Source organism: Bombina bombina, chromosome 9, assembly GCF_027579735.1.
Source record: "Bombina bombina isolate aBomBom1 chromosome 9, aBomBom1.pri, whole genome shotgun sequence".
NCBI classification, from domain to species: domain Eukaryota; kingdom Metazoa; phylum Chordata; class Amphibia; order Anura; family Bombinatoridae; genus Bombina; species Bombina bombina.
In genome coordinates this window covers 255,016,139-255,038,216 of record NC_069507.1, presented here as the reverse complement: position 1 = coordinate 255,038,216, position 22,078 = coordinate 255,016,139, and the positions used below count along the sequence as shown (strand labels likewise).

Below are 22,078 nucleotides of genomic sequence, written 5' to 3'. Positions count from 1 at the left end.
ACTAGAAGAGCTTTATGGCTAAAATCTTGGAATGCCGACATGGTGTCTAAAACTAGATTACTGTCTCTCTCTATTCAAGGTAAAAATATTTTTGGTTCTCAATTGGATTCTATTATCTCCACTATTATTGGGGAAAATTGAGTTTTTCTTCCCAAGACATAAAATGTAAGAGATCATTTAAAGCTACCAATCGTTTTTGTTCCTTACGTCAGGATAGAGAACAGAAAACTGTTCCCTCCCTTAAAGACTCTGGCTCTAATTGGAGCCCATCTCCAAATTGAAATAAATCCAAACCATATATGAAACCAAATCCGGCCCCTTAGCCAGCATGAAGGTGCAGCCCCCAATCCAGTTCTTCTGGAGGGGGGCAGACTAAAACTGATTCAAGAATTTTGGGCAGACTGTCCAGAATCAGTGGATTCAGAATATTATTTCTCAGGGGTATTGAATTGGATTCAGAATAAGACCTCCCATGGGAAATTTCTTTCTCACCCATGTTCCAAAACACCCAGTAAAGGCCCAAGCATTTCTGAAATGTGTTTCAGATCTAGAACTCTTAAGGGTAATTGTCCCAATTCCTCAACAGGGGTTGAGTTTCTATTCAAATCTTTTCATTCAATTTTGGATTTGAAAACTTTAAATTGATTTTTAAGAGTCCCAACTTTCAAGATGGTGACTAAAAGGACTATTCTGTCTTTTGTTTAGCAAGGTCACTTTATGTCTACAATAGACTTACAGGATGCTTACCCTCACATCCCAATCCACCCAGATCATTATCGATTTCTGAGATTCTCTTTTCAAGACAAACATTAATTTATCACTCTTCTATTTTGCCTAGCAACAGCTCGGAGAATATTCTCAAAGGTTCTCGGTGCCCTTCTATCTGTAATCAGATAGCAGGGTATTGCGGTGTTTCCTTATTTGGACAATACCTTGGTACTAGCTCAATCTTTTCATTTTGGAGAATCTCAAACAAAATGTTCTTTCGAAGACATGGTTGGAGGATCAATTTACCAGAGAGTTTCTTGATTCCAGTGTCCATGACTCTATCCCTAACAGAAAATAGACAAATTAAATTGGTTTTAGCTTGTCTAAACCTTCAGTCCCTATCATTCCCTTCAGTGGCCATGTGTATGGAAGTTTTAGGTCTCATGATTGCAGCATCAGACCAGATCCCCTTTGCTTGTTTTCATATGAGACATCTACAAGTTTTCATGTTGCGCTAACAGTGCAAGGATTACACTTGAGTATCACAACTGATATTCTTAAATCCCAACACACAACTCTCTCACCTGGTGGTTAAACCACCACTTTATTATTCAAGGGGCCTCCTTTGTTTGTCCTACCTGGTCTGCAATCACAACAGATGCAAATCTTACAGGTTGGGGAGCTGTCTAGGGTTCTCTGACATCACAAGGAGTTTGGAACCCTCTAGAGGCGAGGTTATCAATTAATATCCTGGAACTCTTTGCTCTATTCAGAGCTCTTCAGGCTTGGCCTCTATTAAAGAGAGAACCTTACATTCGTTTTCAATCGGACAATATCACAACAGTGGCATATGTCAATCATCAAAGGGGGACCCTAACTATGAAAGAAGTATCTTGAATACTTTCTTGGGCAGAATCCAATTCTTGTCTAATCACTGCGATTCATATCCCAGGTGTAGACAACTGGGAAGCGGATTATCTCAGACGTCAATCTCTACATCTGGGGGAGTGGTCTCTCCATCCAGATGTATTCTATTGAATTGTACAGATGTGGGGCCCTCCAGAAATAGATCTGATGGCCTCTCGCCTGAACAAGAAACTTCCCAGGTACCTCTCAAGGTCCAGGGATCCTCAGGCTGAAATGTTAGATGCTCTAGCAGTAGCTTGATCTTACCAGCCTGCTTAATCCCCCCCTCTGGTTCTACTTCAAAGAGTGATCTCAAAGATCATAATGGAACAATCTTATGTGTTTCTTATAGCCCCAGCGTGGCCTCACAGGATTTGGTATGTGGACCTTTTCCGAATGTCCAGTTGCCCACCTTGGCCTCTTCCTCTAAGGTCAGACCTTCTATCTCAAGGGTCGTTCTTCCATCCAGATCTCAAATCTCTAAACTTAATGGCATGGGATTTGAGTTTAGTCCTCAGTCATAGAGGTTTCTCTGACTCTGTGATTAACACTATAATTAAGGCTTGCAAGGCTGTTTCAGGGAAGTTTGACCATAATGTTTGGAAAAACTTACATTTCATGGTCCTCTTCTCATGATAATTCCTGGCATTCTTTTAGAATTCCTAGGATTCTTTAGTATCTTCAGGATGGTTTGGATAAAGGTTTGCCTGCCAATACTTTGAAAGGACAAATCTCTGCTCTGTTTTATTTCACAGAAATATTGCTAATCTTCCTGATATCCACAGTTTTTTTCAGGCTTTGGTTCGTATTAAACCGGTCATTAAAGGGACAGTCAAGTCCAAAAAAAACTTTTTTTTCAAATATGGCATGTCATTTCAAACAACTTTCCAATTTACTTTTATCAATAATTTGGCTTTGTTCTCTTGGTATTCTAGTTGAAAGCAAACCTAGGAAGGTGCATATGATAATTTCTAAGCCCTTGAAGACTGCCTCTATTTTATTTACTTTTCACAGCAGGGGAGAGCAAGCTCATGTAGGCCATATAGATAGCATTGTGATCACACCCGTGGCTAGTGGCAGACACTGCACTAATTGGCTAAAATGCAAGTCAATAGATAATTACTAAAAGTCATGTGATTAGGGGTGGTCAGAAGATGCTTAGATACAAGTTAGTCACAGAAATAAAAAGTGTATTAATATAACAGTGTTGGTTTTGCAAAACTGGGGAATGGGTAATAAAGGGATTATCTATCTTTTTAAACAACAAAAATTCTGGTGTTGACTGTCCTTTTAAATTTATTTCTTCTCCTTGGAGACTAAATTTGGTGTTAAATATACTACAGGCTCCTCCTTTTGAGCCTATGCATTCTTTGGACATTAAACTACTTTCTTGGAAAGTGTTATTTTTCTTTGCTATCTCTTCTGCTAGAGGAGTCTCTGAATTGTCTGCTCTCTCTTGTGAGTCTCCTTATCTGATAATCCATCAAGATAAAGCAATTTTGCAGACTTCTTTAAAATTTTTACCTTAAGTTGTGAATTTTAACAACATTAATAGGAAAATTATTGTTCCTTCTTTGTGTCCTAATCATAAATATAACCTTGAAAGATCTTTACATTCTTTGGATGTAGTAAGAGCTTTAAAATACTATGTAGATGCTACTAAAGATTTCAGACAGACTTATGGGGGCCGATTTATGAAAGTGCAAGAGGACACGATACGATGTAGCGTATCATGTCCGCTGCACATCGATAAATGCTGACAGCATAAGCTGAAGGCATTTATCATTGCACAAGCAGATCTTGTGAACTTCTTGTGCAATGCCGACCCCTGCAGATTTGCGGGGGGTGTCAATCAGGCTGATCATATAGGATCAGGCGGATTGATGTCCGCAGCCTCAGAGCAGGCGGAAAAGATATTCATAACTGCTGTTTATGAATATCTGCTGTTTCCAGAGCTTAATAATTCGGCCCCCTAGTCTGTTTGTTCTTATTTCTGGTTCTAAAAAAGGTCAGAAAGCCTCTGCCATTTCATTAGCATCTTGGTTAAAACTTAATTCACAAAGCTTATTTGGAGGAGGGCCAGTCCCTGGCTCAGAGAATTACAGCTCATTCTGCAAGATCAGTTGCCACATCTTGGGCTTTCAAGAATGAAGCTTCAGTTGATCAAATCTACAAAGCAGCCATTTGGTCTTCCTTGCATACCTTTCCTAAATTCTATCATTTTGATGTTTTTGCTTCTTCCGAAGCAGATTTTGGTAGAAAGGTTCTTCAGGCAGCTGTCTCAGTTTGATTCTAGTACCTATGATTTAAGGTTTTTTGAAAAAGACTTTTTTTTTAAATTAGTTTCTCAGTGAAAATAGCTGTTTTTATTTCTATCCCTCCCTTTATTTTTGTTACTCGTGGACTTCCACATCTTGGGTATTATATCCCATCAGTAAAAAGTTTGTGGACTCTCGCCACCTATATAAAAAAAACATAATTTATGTAAGAACTTACCTGATAAATTAATTTATTTCATGGTGGCGAGAGTCACCCATTTTTTCTTTATTTTTGGGTTATTTTTAATAAGCACATCTTTTTTCCTGTTCCTCTTTTTTATGCTTTTACTCCTTAAACGTTAAACTGAGGTATGAGTGAGGTGGGAAGGGTATTTATTGGCTTTTGAAGTTTGGGAAACTATGCCTCCTCATGGTAGGAATGTATATTCCATCAGTAACAAGATTGTGGACTCTTGCCACCATGAAATAAATTAATTTATCAGGTAAGTTCTTGCATAAATTATGCTATTTTACGGTCACCTGCAGAGCTAAAAGGACACAACCTGCAATGTAACTGTAATTCTCTATAAAAAGTTTCCTTAATTTGAAACAGCTTTGTTATGTGCTTCCATGGCTTATTTTGCCTGTTTTTATTGTAATTTAAATCTGAAAAGTGTTCTCAACTGCCCCTAACAGACTGCTGAGTGTTCCATGAGATTCAAATCCCTGACCCTGCTACGTGCTGCTCAATTAGATCTGAAACTCATTTAAATCTATACCTAACTGGTCACAGCAGAGTGGATAAGAGAAAACAACACTCGGTTTTCAGTAGGTTAGGTGTCTTTTTGTTGATAATCATTAGATAAGTTTTTCTAAATGATTGCACTTGATCCAGAAATGTTTATATATAATTTATTTTGTAAGCAGATTGTTTGCTATGCAGTGATTTGTTTCTAATGCATATATAAAAATGTTTTAGTGTCCCTTTAACAGACTAAGCAGTATCTGATCGGGCTGATTGCTGTTTGCTGCCTCAGAGGTAGCGGATGAGTTAAGGAGTCTTAAGACCGCTGCTTCTTAACTCCTGTTTTTCGGCGAGTCTAAAGGCTCGCGCGGATACAGATGCATTAGGCACAATACGGGCCATGATAAACCGACCCCTAGTGGTAGACTCTGATTATGGAAAAATGAATATATTTAGAGTTGTGTTTTCTAATTTGTCTTCTAAATATGTTTTGTTTTATTACTAGGCTTTGTGTGCAACAAAATGGTTAAAGGGATATGAAACCCAAAATCTTTCTTTCATCATTCAGATAGAGCAGCAATTATTAACAACTTTTCTTGGTATCTTTTGTTTAAAAGCAGAGATGTACACTTAGGAGCCGGCCATTTCTGGAGCACTTTATGGCAGCAGTTTTGCAAGATATTATGCATTTGCAAGAGCACTATATGGCAGCACTATTTCCTGTCATGCAGTGCTTCAGATGCTACCTAGGTATCTCTACAACACAGAATATCATGGGACAAGGCAAATTTGATAATAGAAGTAAATTGGAAACTTTTTTAAATGTTATGCTCTGTCTGAATCATAAAATAACATTTTTGGGTTCCATATCCCTTTAAGTGATCAGGATTTTATTGAGAACTGACTGGGATTCCAATTAGGATTCTGAAACCATTTCAGTATAAAAAAGAAAGTGATTTTTAAAGAGGTCACTTATCTCACTGTGTTTAACCCATATAATACACAGTCACAGAGGTAACTGGAACATATGTACATATGCCGGCTTCAAATTGCTTTACTAGCAGTTCCTATCTTTGCAGCAGCACATGAGTACCTCTGCAAGGGTTAAACAGTAATAAAAGGGAATTGTTTAGATATAATATATAAAACATTTAATTCAACACTTTTATGTCTCTTACAAAAATGTTCCATGCCTGAATTAGTTTGGAAAAAGCTGACATAAGAAATATAAAATAAAACTCTAGTGGCAGAATTTATATTTTTACTACATAAGTCAAATAGAATGAATTCTTTATGCCGCAGAGGGACACTATGCCCAGCACATGATCTCACTCACACATTGGCACCTGCTGATGCCCTCCCTTCTCTGCACTAGTTATGGTCTCCAAACATATTTTTGTTTGTTTTCTGTCTGTAATTTATACATTTCTAAAACAGTGATATAATCCATTATATGCATATTAACATTTTGTATGCTGGTTCTCATGGCTTTTAATAATTCCAGCGCATTGTGAGTAAGCAAATACAACTCACAGAATAAACCGGTGCACATCCTTTACACTGAGTACAACTCACAGAATAAACCGGTGCACATCCTTTACACTGAGTACAACTCACAGAATAAACCGGTGCACATCCTTTACACTGAGTACAACTCACAGAATAAACCGGTGCACATCCTTTACACTGAATACAACTCACAGAATAAACCGGTGCACATCCTTTACACTGAGTACAACTCACAGAATAAACCGGTGCACATCCTTTACACTGAATACAACTCACAGAATAAACTGATGCACATCCTTTACACTGAGTACAACTCACAGAATAAACCGGTGCACATCCTTTACACTGAATACAACTCACAGAATAAACCGGTGCACATCCTTTACACTGAATACAACTCACAGAATAAACCGGTGCACATCCTTTACACTGAGTACAACTCACAGAATAAACCGGTGCACATCCTTTACACTGATTACAACTCACAGAATAAACCGGTGCACATCCTTTACACTGAGTACAACTCACAGAATAAACCGGTGCACATCCTTTACACTGAATACAACTCACAGAATAAACCGGTGCACATCCTTTACACTGAGTACAACTCACAGAATAAACCGGTGCACATCCTTTACACTGAATACAACTCACAGAATAAACCGGTGCACATCCTTTACACTGAGTACAACTCACAGAATAAACCGGTGCACATCCTTTACACTGAGTACAACTCACAGAATAAATTGATGCACATCCTTTACACTGAGTACAACTCACAGAATAAATTGATGCACATCCTTTACACTGAGTACAACTCACAGAATAAACCGGTGCACATCCTTTACACTGAGTACAACTCACAGAATAAACCGGTGCACATCCTTTACACTGAGTACAACTCACAGAATAAACCGGTGCACATCCTTTACACTGAGTACAACTCACAGAATAAACTGATGTACATCCTTTACACTGAGTACAACTCACATAATAAACCGGTGCACATCCTTTACACTGAGTACAACTCACAGAATAAATTGATGCACATCCTTTACACTGAGTACAACTCACAGAATAAACTGATGTACATCCTTTACACTGAGTACAACTCACATAATAAACCGGTGCACATCCTTTACACTGAGTACAACTCACAGAATAAACCGGTGCACATCCTTTACACTGAGTACAACTCACATAATAAACCGGTGCACATCCTTTACACTGAGTACAACTCACAGAATAAATTGATGCACATCCTTTACACTGAGTACAACTCACAGAATAAACTGATGTACATCCTTTACACTGAGTACAACTCACATAATAAACCGGTGCACATCCTTTACACTGAGTACAACTCACAGAATAAACTGATACACATCCTTTACACTAAGTACAACTCACAGAATAAACCGGTGCACATCCTTTACACTAAGTACAACTCACAGAATAAACTGATACACATCCTTTACACTGAATACAACTCACAGAATAAACCGGTGCACATCCTTTACACTGAATACAACTCACAGAATAAACCGGTGCACATCCTTTACACTGAATACAACTCACAGAATAAACCGGTGCACATCCTTTACACTGAATACAACTCACAGAATAAACCGGTGCACATCCTTTACACTGAATACAACTCACAGAATAAACCGGTGCACATCCTTTACACTGAGTACAACTCACAGAATAAACCGGTGCACATCCTTTACACTGAGTACAACTCACAGAATAAACCGGTGCACATCCTTTACACTGAGTACAACTCACAGAATAAATTGATGCACATCCTTTACACTGAGTACAACTCACAGAATAAACCGGTGCACATCCTTTACACTGAGTACAACTCACAGAATAAACCGGTGCACATCCTTTACACTGAGTACAACTCACAGAATAAACCGGTGCACATCCTTTACACTGAGTACAACTCACAGAATAAACTGATGTACATCCTTTACACTGAGTACAACTCACATAATAAACCGGTGCACATCCTTTACACTGAGTACAACTCACAGAATAAACCGGTGCACATCCTTTACACTGAGTACAACTCACAGAATAAACCGGTGCACATCCTTTACACTGAGTACAACTCACAGAATAAATTGATGCACATCCTTTACACTGAATACAACTCACAGAATAAACCGGTGCACATCCTTTACACTGAATACAACTCACAGAATAAACCGGTGCACATCCTTTACACTGAATACAACTCACAGAATAAACCGGTGCACATCCTTTACACTGAATACAACTCACAGAATAAACCGGTGCACATCCTTTACACTGAGTACAACTCACAGAATAAACTGATACACATCCTTTACACTAAGTACAACTCACAGAATAAACCGGTGCACATCCTTTACACTAAGTACAACTCACAGAATAAACTGATACACATCCTTTACACTGAATACAACTCACAGAATAAACCGGTGCACATCCTTTACACTGAATACAACTCACAGAATAAACCGGTGCACATCCTTTACACTGAATACAACTCACAGAATAAACCGGTGCACATCCTTTACACTGAATACAACTCACAGAATAAACCGGTGCACATCCTTTACACTGAATACAACTCACAGAATAAACCGGTGCACATCCTTTACACTGAGTACAACTCACAGAATAAACCGGTGCACATCCTTTACACTGAGTACAACTCACAGAATAAACCGGTGCACATCCTTTACACTGAGTACAACTCACAGAATAAATTGATGCACATCCTTTACACTGAGTACAACTCACAGAATAAACCGGTGCACATCCTTTACACTGAATACAACTCACAGAATAAACCGGTGCACATCCTTTACACTGAGTACAACTCACAGAATAAACCGGTGCACATCCTTTACACTGAGTACAACTCACAGAATAAACTGATGTACATCCTTTACACTGAGTACAACTCACAGAATAAACCGGTGCACATCCTTTACACTGAGTACAACTCACAGAATAAACCGGTGCACATCCTTTACACTGAGTACAACTCACAGAATAAACCGGTGCACATCCTTTACACTGAGTACAACTCACAGAATAAATTGATGCACATCCTTTACACTGAATACAACTCACAGAATAAACCGGTGCACATCCTTTACACTGAATACAACTCACAGAATAAACCGGTGCACATCCTTTACACTGAATACAACTCACAGAATAAACCGGTGCACATCCTTTACACTGAATACAACTCACAGAATAAACCGGTGCACATCCTTTACACTGAATACAACTCACAGAATAAACCGGTGCACATCCTTTACACTAAGTACAACTCACAGAATAAACTGATACACATCCTTTACACTGAATACAACTCACAGAATAAACCGGTGCACATCCTTTACACTGAGTACAACTCACAGAATAAACCGGTGCACATCCTTTACACTGAATACAACTCACAGAATAAACCGGTGCACATCCTTTACACTGAGTACAACTCACAGAATAAACCGGTGCACATCCTTTACACTGAGTACAACTCACAGAATAAACCGGTGCACATCCTTTACACTGAATACAACTCACAGAATAAACCGGTGCACATCCTTTACACTGAGTACAACTCACAGAATAAACCGGTGCACATCCTTTACACTGAGTACAACTCACAGAATAAACCGGTGCACATCCTTTACACTGAGTACAACTCACAGAATAAACCGGTGCACATCCTTTACACTGAGTACAACTCACAGAATAAACTGATGTACATCCTTTACACTGAGTACAACTCACATAATAAACCGGTGCACATCCTTTACACTGAGTACAACTCACAGAATAAATTGATGCACATCCTTTACACTGAGTACAACTCACAGAATAAACCGGTGCACATCCTTTACACTGAGTACAACTCACAGAATAAACCGGTGCACATCCTTTACACTGAGTACAACTCACAGAATAAACCGGTGCACATCCTTTACACTGAGTACAACTCACAGAATAAACCGGTGCACATCCTTTACACTGAGTACAACTCACAGAATAAACTGATGTACATCCTTTACACTGAGTACAACTCACATAATAAACCGGTGCACATCCTTTACACTGAGTACAACTCACAGAATAAACCGGTGCACATCCTTTACACTGAGTACAACTCACAGAATAAACCGGTGCACATCCTTTACACTGAGTACAACTCACAGAATAAATTGATGCACATCCTTTACACTGAATACAACTCACAGAATAAACCGGTGCACATCCTTTACACTGAATACAACTCACAGAATAAACCGGTGCACATCCTTTACACTGAATACAACTCACAGAATAAACCGGTGCACATCCTTTACACTGAATACAACTCACAGAATAAACCGGTGCACATCCTTTACACTGAGTACAACTCACAGAATAAACTGATACACATCCTTTACACTAAGTACAACTCACAGAATAAACCGGTGCACATCCTTTACACTAAGTACAACTCACAGAATAAACTGATACACATCCTTTACACTGAATACAACTCACAGAATAAACCGGTGCACATCCTTTACACTGAATACAACTCACAGAATAAACCGGTGCACATCCTTTACACTGAATACAACTCACAGAATAAACCGGTGCACATCCTTTACACTGAATACAACTCACAGAATAAACCGGTGCACATCCTTTACACTGAATACAACTCACAGAATAAACCGGTGCACATCCTTTACACTGAGTACAACTCACAGAATAAACCGGTGCACATCCTTTACACTGAGTACAACTCACAGAATAAACCGGTGCACATCCTTTACACTGAGTACAACTCACAGAATAAATTGATGCACATCCTTTACACTGAGTACAACTCACAGAATAAACCGGTGCACATCCTTTACACTGAGTACAACTCACAGAATAAACCGGTGCACATCCTTTACACTGAGTACAACTCACAGAATAAACCGGTGCACATCCTTTACACTGAGTACAACTCACAGAATAAACTGATGTACATCCTTTACACTGAGTACAACTCACATAATAAACCGGTGCACATCCTTTACACTGAGTACAACTCACAGAATAAACCGGTGCACATCCTTTACACTGAGTACAACTCACAGAATAAACCGGTGCACATCCTTTACACTGAGTACAACTCACAGAATAAATTGATGCACATCCTTTACACTGAATACAACTCACAGAATAAACCGGTGCACATCCTTTACACTGAATACAACTCACAGAATAAACCGGTGCACATCCTTTACACTGAATACAACTCACAGAATAAACCGGTGCACATCCTTTACACTGAATACAACTCACAGAATAAACCGGTGCACATCCTTTACACTGAATACAACTCACAGAATAAACCGGTGCACATCCTTTACACTGAGTACAACTCACAGAATAAACTGATACACATCCTTTACACTAAGTACAACTCACAGAATAAACCGGTGCACATCCTTTACACTAAGTACAACTCACAGAATAAACTGATACACATCCTTTACACTGAATACAACTCACAGAATAAACCGGTGCACATCCTTTACACTGAATACAACTCACAGAATAAACCGGTGCACATCCTTTACACTGAATACAACTCACAGAATAAACCGGTGCACATCCTTTACACTGAATACAACTCACAGAATAAACCGGTGCACATCCTTTACACTGAATACAACTCACAGAATAAACCGGTGCACATCCTTTACACTGAGTACAACTCACAGAATAAACCGGTGCACATCCTTTACACTGAGTACAACTCACAGAATAAACCGGTGCACATCCTTTACACTGAGTACAACTCACAGAATAAATTGATGCACATCCTTTACACTGAGTACAACTCACAGAATAAACCGGTGCACATCCTTTACACTGAATACAACTCACAGAATAAACCGGTGCACATCCTTTACACTGAGTACAACTCACAGAATAAACCGGTGCACATCCTTTACACTGAGTACAACTCACAGAATAAACTGATGCACATCCTTTACACTGAGTACAACTCACAGAATAAACCGGTGCACATCCTTTACACTGAGTACAACTCACAGAATAAACCGGTGCACATCCTTTACACTGAGTACAACTCACAGAATAAACCGGTGCACATCCTTTACACTGAGTACAACTCACAGAATAAATTGATGCACATCCTTTACACTGAATACAACTCACAGAATAAACCGGTGCACATCCTTTACACTGAATACAACTCACAGAATAAACCGGTGCACATCCTTTACACTGAATACAACTCACAGAATAAACCGGTGCACATCCTTTACACTGAATACAACTCACAGAATAAACCGGTGCACATCCTTTACACTGAATACAACTCACAGAATAAACCGGTGCACATCCTTTACACTAAGTACAACTCACAGAATAAACTGATACACATCCTTTACACTGAATACAACTCACAGAATAAACCGGTGCACATCCTTTACACTGAGTACAACTCACAGAATAAACCGGTGCACATCCTTTACACTGAGTACAACTCACAGAATAAACCGGTGCACATCCTTTACACTGAATACAACTCACAGAATAAACCGGTGCACATCCTTTACACTGAATACAACTCACAGAATAAACCGGTGCACATCCTTTACACTGAATACAACTCACAGAATAAACCGGTGCACATTCTTTACACTGAGTACAACTCACAGAATAAACCGGTGCACATCCTTTACACTGAGTACAACTCACAGAATAAACCGGTGCACATCCTTTACACTGAGTACAACTCACAGAATAAACCGGTGCACATCCTTTACACTGAGTACAACTCACAGAATAAACTGATGTACATCCTTTACACTAAGTACAACTCACAGAATAAACTGATGTACATCCTTTACACTGAATACAACTCACAGAATAAACTGATACACATCCTTTACACTGAGTACAACTCACAGAATAAACCGGTGCACATCCTTTACACTGAGTACAACTCACAGAAAAAACCGGTGCACATTCTTTACACTGAGTACAACTCACAGAATAAGCCGGTGCACATTCTTTACACTGAGTACAACTTACAGTTAAACTGAGTGCACCTGTAAGGGTGCACTAGCTAAATGTGATCTCCCACAAGCTGCAAACAAAAAATAGACCAGTTTAAACTGGGTGCATTTCCTATAACCTGGGTAGTATTCTCATAATAACCTGAGTGCACAGTTTACCCCAGAGCAGATTGGGTGAAAAATCCACTAAGGATTAATGATAAAAAAAAACACTGGATAACAAATTAACTACATAATTACCTGCACATTGTTTTGTTTCATACAGGTTCATTGTACAAATCAGAGATTTAATGGGAAAATGCTGTTTACAAGCTAGGTGTTTAACACTGGCATTTCAGTATATCTCTCCAGATGGTATAATTATTGTACACTTTATACTCCCCTTTTTTGCTAAAATAAACCTGGAATCTTAGGGAATAAAGTTAAAATCTCAGTATAATCATCTGTAAAAAATAAATAAAAAAATAATTTTATAAGAAAAATCTGAACATACCTGTGTGCTCCACCGTAATCCTCACTGCAGGAAGGTAACTAAATTACTCAGTTTATCCGAACGTCACCCCAATACTGCAATTACCTGGGCAGGGCCACAATACCTCCACCCAGACAAACAAAACGTTCATCCCTTTAGTGCTGCAGGGGCCAACTAGACAACGGAGAGTGCCTACACCCTGCTATTAACTCTCACAGCTCCAGTCGCCAAATATTATTCCTATTATTGTGTGTCCTATGGGTAAAAAGAGGCAATTTAATTGACAAGGGAGGCTCAGTTATGTTGGATGCTTAAAGGTTAATAGAACTGCATGAGTTCTATCCCAAAAGAGAACATTTAAAAAGATATACTAACAAGGAATATGACACACTAAAGCTCTCTGCCCACTCAAAAGAATACACCAATATCTCTCCCAAGGATAAAGGGACTTAACACTCAACACTCAACAGAGGGCCCTGGTGCAAACATTTGTTTGGGGCCCCCAATTGTAACTTAGTAGTAAACAATAGTAATAATGTAAATACTGCTCTGTATAATGATTTTGAGTATAAATAGATAGATGATAGGTAGATAGATAAGCACTAATAAAAGGCTCTCTGCATTGGGATTATACACATACTGCACCCACTTATGTATAGACCGGCTGCTATGGCCCCCCTCCAGTAGATGGGCCCTGGTAACACTGCACCTGCTGCACCGATGGTAGTTCGGTCCCTGGCTCAGGTGATGCAGCCTCTGATTAGCTGGAAATCTCACCCCAAAACAATATCATCAAAATATTGTAGCCATTGTCACATTGTAACCACGAGCACTATGTGTCATCTGCTATGTCATCAATGTTGCTGCCAGAAGTGCTAGTTCCTATTAACCCCTTGGAAGCCAAGCTAACACAAAAGGTTAAAGGAGATTCTAGTGTAAAAAATATAATGTTCTATTTTGTTAAATAATTTTATTGTAAAACAAAATCCTTCCTTTTATTATGAGTGTAATCCATGAAAAGAGGTTAAATACAAAGCAGTGATTTATCAAGGGCCGAATGGCCCCCTGTTTCCGCGCGAGCCTTCAGGCTCGCCGGAAACAGCAGTTATGAGGCAGCAGTCATAAGACCGCTACTCTTTAACTGGTCTGCCGCCTCTGAGGCTGCGGACATCAATCCGCACAATCTCATATGATTGGGTTGATTAACACCACCTACTAGCGGCTGATTGGCAGTGAATCTGCAGGGGGCGGCATTCCACAAGCAGTTCACCAGATCTGCTTCTGCAATGTTAAATGCCGACAGCGTATGCTGTCGGCATTCAGCGATGTCTGTCGGAAATGATCTGCTGAGCAGATCATGTCGGACAGACATTTGCTAAATCAACCCCTTAGTCAACACTTTGTTCTGGTGCTGCTCCACATGAAGATACTGCTTGTGAGCAAATGAAAAGTGAGCATACATAAGTATGCTCCAGTCACTGGCTGCATGCTCTTCTGGAGCGGAATGGAGTATTCTGGGAGTACAACAATGATTATATATTTAACCATTTAAAAGGAGTTTAACACAATTAGCTTGAAGATACTATGCTCCAACAAAATAGAAAATATATTTTTAACAATAGACAGTCTCTTTAAAGGGACACTGAACACAATTATTTTCTTTTGTGAAAGCAGCAATTTTAAGCAACTTTCTAATTTACTCCTATTATCATTTGTCTTCGTTCTCTTGCTATCTTTATTTGAAAAAAGAAGGCATCTCCACTTTAATTTTTTTGGTTCAGGACTATGGACAGCACTTTTTTAATTGGTGGGTGAATTTATCCACCAATCGGCAAGGACAACCCAGGTTGTTCACCAAAAATGGGCCGGCATCTAAACTTACATTCTTGCATTTCAAATAAAGATAGTAAGAGAATGAAGAAAATTTGATAATAGGAGTAAATTAGAAAGTTGCTTAAAATGTAATGCTCTATCTGAATCACAAAAGAAAAAAAATTGGGTTCAGTGTCCCTTTAACACTCACCCTGAATCTAACCATAAACTACTACAATATCTGCACTCACCTTGCATTAAGTGCCGTATTCACAGAGGCGTGTAATGGGTAGAGAGATTTTGAAATAGACATGATCTCTGCCCACGACACTTTGGCTGCAGTATTGTTGAGCACACTATTATATGGCTGGACACAGATTAGCTATAAAAAAAAATGCCCAAGGAGGGGACAAAACAGATGGTGGCTATGTAGATATTTAAACACATAAAAAGGCAGCAGTAGGTTATACACATTTTTCTTACTTCTTAAAGGGATGTTGTGGAGATATAAAAATGGGGCTCTTTGATCTAGGTATCACGTTAATTCATTTGCAATATAATGTGTCTGGGCTCCTCATTCTAACCGTATCTAGGAGTATATGAAGAGGCTGATGCTTACGCTCTGAGCAAAAGTTTGACTGACAGTTACATGTTCTATAAATACAGTCACACAGGTCTGCTCTAAAACTGGTGCGGCAGAAAGGGCAGAGGGTGATGGTCTTGTGGTGGTGTCAGAAAGAGGTGCCCATTTTTATCAACCTTATTTCGTTAAATATTTGCACACATTATCCTGGGACTAAACAGCTGCTTTTGTATATACTTGTTATTATGTCCCTTTCATATATCACATCTATGTTACAAAATCCCATTTTCTAGCTTAAAAATGTCTTGTTTTGAATATGTATTTATTTTATTTTAATATACTCAGTAGACATGTGCATTAGTGTTCTGGATGAATGTAAAACATGACAAATGTTTCCTTATTTGTTGCATTTGTCAGAAAACGATAAATGAGTGGCCCATTTAATGGCAAATAACAAATGAATGCAAACAACCAAACATGTAGTTGATTTGTTTACGCAGTTAAAACCATTACTCTAAAGGCAAGAAAGGCTTCAGATAATAAGTATATCAGCTTCACTTTTGTTCTTGGCCAGTCCTAACTCCATAAAAAAAAGTGCGGCTGCTGGCTTGTAGCACTATCTCTAGCTACTACTTAAAGGGACAGTCAAAACTAAAAATTGTTATTGTTTAAAAAGATAGATAATGCCTTTACTGCCCATTCCCCATCTTTGCACAACCAACATTGTTATATTAATATACTTTATAACATTTAAACCTCTAAATTTCTGCCTGTTCTAAGCCACTATAGACAGCTTCTTATTCACATGCTTTTTTATTTACTTCATGTGGGCCATATAGATAACATTGTGCTCACACCTGTGGTTCTGCACAAAACAGCTAAAATGCAAGTCAATAGATAATAAATAAAAAGTAATGTGAACAGGGGGCGGTCAAAGGCTTAGATACAATGTAATCACAGTGGTTACAAGTATATTAATTTAACTGTGTTGGCTGTGCAAGACTGGGTAATAAAGGGAGTATTTATCTTTTTTGAGTTGACTGTCCCTTTAAGCTGCTGTCCAGCTGCTCCTCTGAATAAAATCTCCATAAGAAATAGCAGACACATGAATTTTTGTTAACGAACAAATTCCGAATGACCCTGTAACAAATGTTGGACTAAGCAAAATATTTTATTTTTCATTTTGCTGCCCTGCCTGCACGTATGCAAACACATCAGAACTGGAATGCTATGAAAGCTAGATTTCAATATGGCTGCACCTATGATTAGAGGGAGGTGGGACTAACCTCAATATAATGCTTATAAATGGTATTTACTGTTTAACATCCTTTTAAAGGAATACTAAATACAATAGATATAAATAACTGACAAATACACAATCATAAGACAATGTAATAGCACTTACTTTGAATTTGAAATGAGCAGTAGAATAGTTTCAGTTAAAGTTAATCAAATGAATCATGTGACAGCCATCAGCCAATCACAAAATGCATATATGTATCTACTGCTGCACACGCTCAGTAGCTTCAGAAAGTGAGCAGATAAGAGAATGTGCAGGTTTGGTTAATGGAAGTTTATTTTTTTTACATTGCTGCTTTATCTAAATCATGAACGTTTTCCCCTTTAAGTTGTCCATTTGCCATCATCTCTGAGCTGAAAACATATAAATGCTACTGTAGAAAATGACATGCAGGTGTGCGCAGTTTTGTTTACACCAACTTTACTTGTGATACAATTAGGGATGGGCGAATGTTTCGCAACATTCGAAAAACGGCACGAATTTTAACACATTCGTTCGTTCGAATCGAATTTCGAATGTTTACATAACATTCTAACATTCGATTTTCGAATGTTCGGTTTCGAATTTTACGATTACATTCGAAAATATTCGAATTCGAAAAATTCAAATTTAGATTGTAATAGTATTTCTAATGCTTTTTCTTTAAATGTAATATTCGAATTATGCAATATTCGAATTCGAAAAATTCAAATTTAGATTGTAATAGTATTTCTAATGCTTTTTCTTTAAATGTAATATTCGAATTATGCAATACGTGTATTCAAATTCGAAAAATTCAAATTTAGATTGTAATAGTATTTCTAATGCTTTTTCTTTAAATGTAATATTCGAATTATGCAATACGTGTATTCGAATTAGAAAAATTCGAATTTAGATTGTAATAGTATTTCTAATGCTTTTAAATGTAATATTCGAATTATGCAATATTCGAATTCGAAAAATTCGAATTTATATTCGAATTCAAAAAATTCGAATTTATATTCGAATTTGAAAAATTCGAATTTATATTCGAATTTGAAAAATTCGAATTTATATTCAAATTCGAAAAATTCGAATTTCGAATGTAGACATTCGATATAATTATAAACATTCGAATTCGAAAGTGACATTCGAAAACTGTAAATAACATTCGATTTTCGAATTTTTAAGAATATTCGTTCTTATCGACATTCGAATTTAGAATTCGAATTTCGGTAATAACATTCGTTCTACATTCGAAATTCGAAAATTTGCACATTCGCCCATCCCTAGATACAATTACTGAATACAATTTGTAAGAATTACTGCTAAACATGATAAGGGGGGATTATAATGCAAAGATATCTGCACATGTAAGTGCATTTAGACAAAACAGCAATGTTGTATTCTTCCTATTAATTGCTTACTGGCTAACAAAGACATTTCCCACAGCCCTATTGGTGGAGAGGGACGCACTTCTGAACAAGAAAACATTGCTCTACAGGACAGGAAAATATATTTTTCAAAAAAACGAAAAACAAACCCAACAAGGTCCCTTTAATATAAACAGGATTCTGGTGTCTCTTTGTCACACCCCTGATTATAAGTTGTCTATTTTAGTCCCAGGAATGTGAAGATATGATTAACCCTTTCCCTCATGCGTGACACCCTCAGAATCAGTCATTCAGATGGTGACAGTTAGTGGTAGCTAAGTGACCTTTTCCTTCCTGAATCAAATTACTTCTGAAAGACGGTTATAGCAGCACAGGTTTACAGGTTTAACTCTTGCTCTGCCACCAATTAACCTTTCTCCACAGCAATTTATTTCTAACTCCCGTGGCTTTAAATATGTTAACCCCATATATCCTGAACGTCAGATCATACAGACAATGCCAGCAGCCAGCTAGATTAGCAGGGTGTACATGGCAGTAGAAGGGTTAATGTGAGCTTTACATTACAAGCCACAATATAAATGGCTTCTAGTGAGCAATGTAAAGCCTTTGTATTTTATAGGTTTTACTTACTTCCTGATAAACATTTTCCTGGTCCATGACACCAATATGAATGTACAAGTCATCACCTTTCTAGTTTAAAAGTACTGATTGTGGGGCGGGTGGGGTAGCAGTTACTGCTATCTGGAGTCAGGTGCCAATTGCAGTGCTTGAGCAACTCTATGTAACAATATGAAACGATTTTCTGTAGTTCTATGGATTTGAAATGATTTACCAAAGTACAACTGCAAAAACTCTCTGTTTCAAGCTGTAACAAAATGACAGGATGCTGACAAGCTATAGATAGAAGATCTGCACTACTAGGGGCTCATGCTCTGAGTAAGTCCTGTGTCCCTAATGCTGTATAGATGTACAGACTTCCACCTGTAGGTATCATTACACGCTCTACATCTATAGGCTAGGAATAAACTAAGAGCGACATTTGAGTGGGGGACACAGTTTTATACGTGTGTTGTACTTATTACCAGATCTTTTAATACTGAATTTCTATGTTTCTACACTATATTCTAGATAAAGATAGGGCGGCCAGCTGTTCAGTATACAAACAAGGGTCACAGTCTTAACATATGTGGCACCAGAAAGTGTTGCTTCTCTGCATTATTACAGATGCACCACTTCTTTCTGTAGGTTACTGGTAGCCACAGACGGGGTGGAGTAAAATTTTGTACTTTCTGGTGAAAATAGTTGGGAAGTAAATTGCTAATGTGAGTTTGTGTTGCTGGCAGCCAAGGGAGTCAAATCACTGCCCGTTTGTGAAAGTAAAAGTGCATTGGTGCAGGGTCATTGTGTGACCGCTTTACCACCCATTGGTTGTTCTGTATTTTTGAGGAAGACAAGTAAAAAAACCTAAATCAAGATGATTTTGTACATATATTATACGTGAAACAGAAAACACCATTTAGCAGCGTAAATATAAGACATACATGAATAAAACAATTATAGACAAACAGACAAACAGAATGTGAATAAAGATGGGTAATGTTTTATCACACAGCAGATATTTAATGTATCTTTGTGTTATATTATGTAAGCCCACCCTACAAAAATCTGGTGCATTCAGCCCCTATTATCTGCCCATTAGTGCCCACCCGGTTCCTGGATAAAATAGTAATAAAGCACAAGCAGCGAAGCCCCCACTTACTCTTCCTAATCAGTGGGGTCCAGTCCTCACCGACTACATCAGCTCATGTTCCTAGCCCGGCAGCTGGAGCTCGGTATAACTGTCCTGCAGTCTGTGCTCCACTCACTTCTGTTTCACTGGCTTCCTGGATGTCATCATGGCTAGAAAAAAAAAGTTTCTTAACTCCAAATAAGAAAAAAAAAAAAAAAAACCCATCAGCTTAACTCTCTGCAGTGCATTTTCTTTTAAGGTGGACAAATGAGACATTACTAACACGTTTAAAAACCCAGTGGTTTATTATAAATGAATGATATATTCTAACTTTATAAATGTATTATTATATTATACACGTATCATATTATTTAGTATACATTTATTATATATTTCCTACTATAAATGTATTATATTATACATGCATCATATTATTTAGTATACATGTATTATATATTTCCTACTATAAATGTATTATATTATACACGTATCATATTATTTAGTATACATTTATTATATATTTCCTACTATAAATGTATTATTATATTATACGTGTATCATATATTATTTAGTATACATGTATTATATATTTCCTACTATAAATGTATTATATTATACATGCATCATATTATTTAGTATACATGTATTATATATTTCCTACTATAAATGTATTATATTATACACGTATCATATTATTTAGTATACATGTATTATATATTTCCTACTATAAATGTATTATATTATACACGTATCATATTATTTAGTATACATGTATTATATATTTCCTACTATAAATGTATTATATTATACACGTATCATATTATTTAGTATACATGTATTATATATTTCCTACTATAAATGCATTATTATATTATTTAGTATACATTTATCATATATTTCCTACTATAAATGTATTATTATATTATACGTGTATCATATATTATTTAGTATACATTTATTATATATTTCCTACTATAAATGTATTATTATATTATACGTGTATCATATTATTTAGTATACATTTATTATATATTTCCTACTATAAATGTATTATATTATACACGTATCATATTATTTAGTATACATTTATTATATATTTCCTACTATAAATGTATTATTATATTATACGTGTATCATATATTATTTAGTATACATGTATTATATATTTCCTACTATAAATGTATTATATTATACATGCATCATATTATTTAGTATACATGTATTATATATTTCCTACTATAAATGTATTATATTATACACGTATCATATTATTTAGTATACATGTATTATATATTTCCTACTATAAATGTATTATATTATACACGTATCATATTATTTAGTATACATGTATTATATATTTCCTACTATAAATGTATTATATTATACACGTATCATATTATTTAGTATACATGTATTATATATTTCCTACTATAAATGCATTATTATATTATTTAGTATACATTTATCATATATTTCCTACTATAAATGTATTATTATATTATACGTGTATCATATATTATTTAGTATACATTTATTATATATTTCCTACTATAAATGTATTATTATATTATACGTGTATCATATTATTTAGTATACAT

General features: G+C 36.9%; 1 protein-coding gene across 4 annotated transcripts in view; it reads right to left on the bottom strand.

Annotated features, from left to right (window-relative positions):
* The window catches only part of ITPRIP (inositol 1,4,5-trisphosphate receptor interacting protein), a 59,629-nt gene extending 38,992 nt beyond the window's left edge, over positions 1 to 20,637 (bottom strand). The window contains exon 1 of one of the 4 annotated variants that reach the window (XM_053692776.1): positions 20,511 to 20,637. The gene's annotated coding sequence lies outside the window, so the exon portion shown is untranslated. Of the gene's footprint in view, positions 1 to 13,725; positions 13,814 to 14,413; positions 14,533 to 20,510 lie in introns of those variants that run through there. The other 3 variants (XM_053692778.1, XM_053692779.1, XM_053692777.1) reach the window with 3 other exon arrangements.
* Positions 20,638 to 22,078: the final 1,441 nt, after the last annotated feature.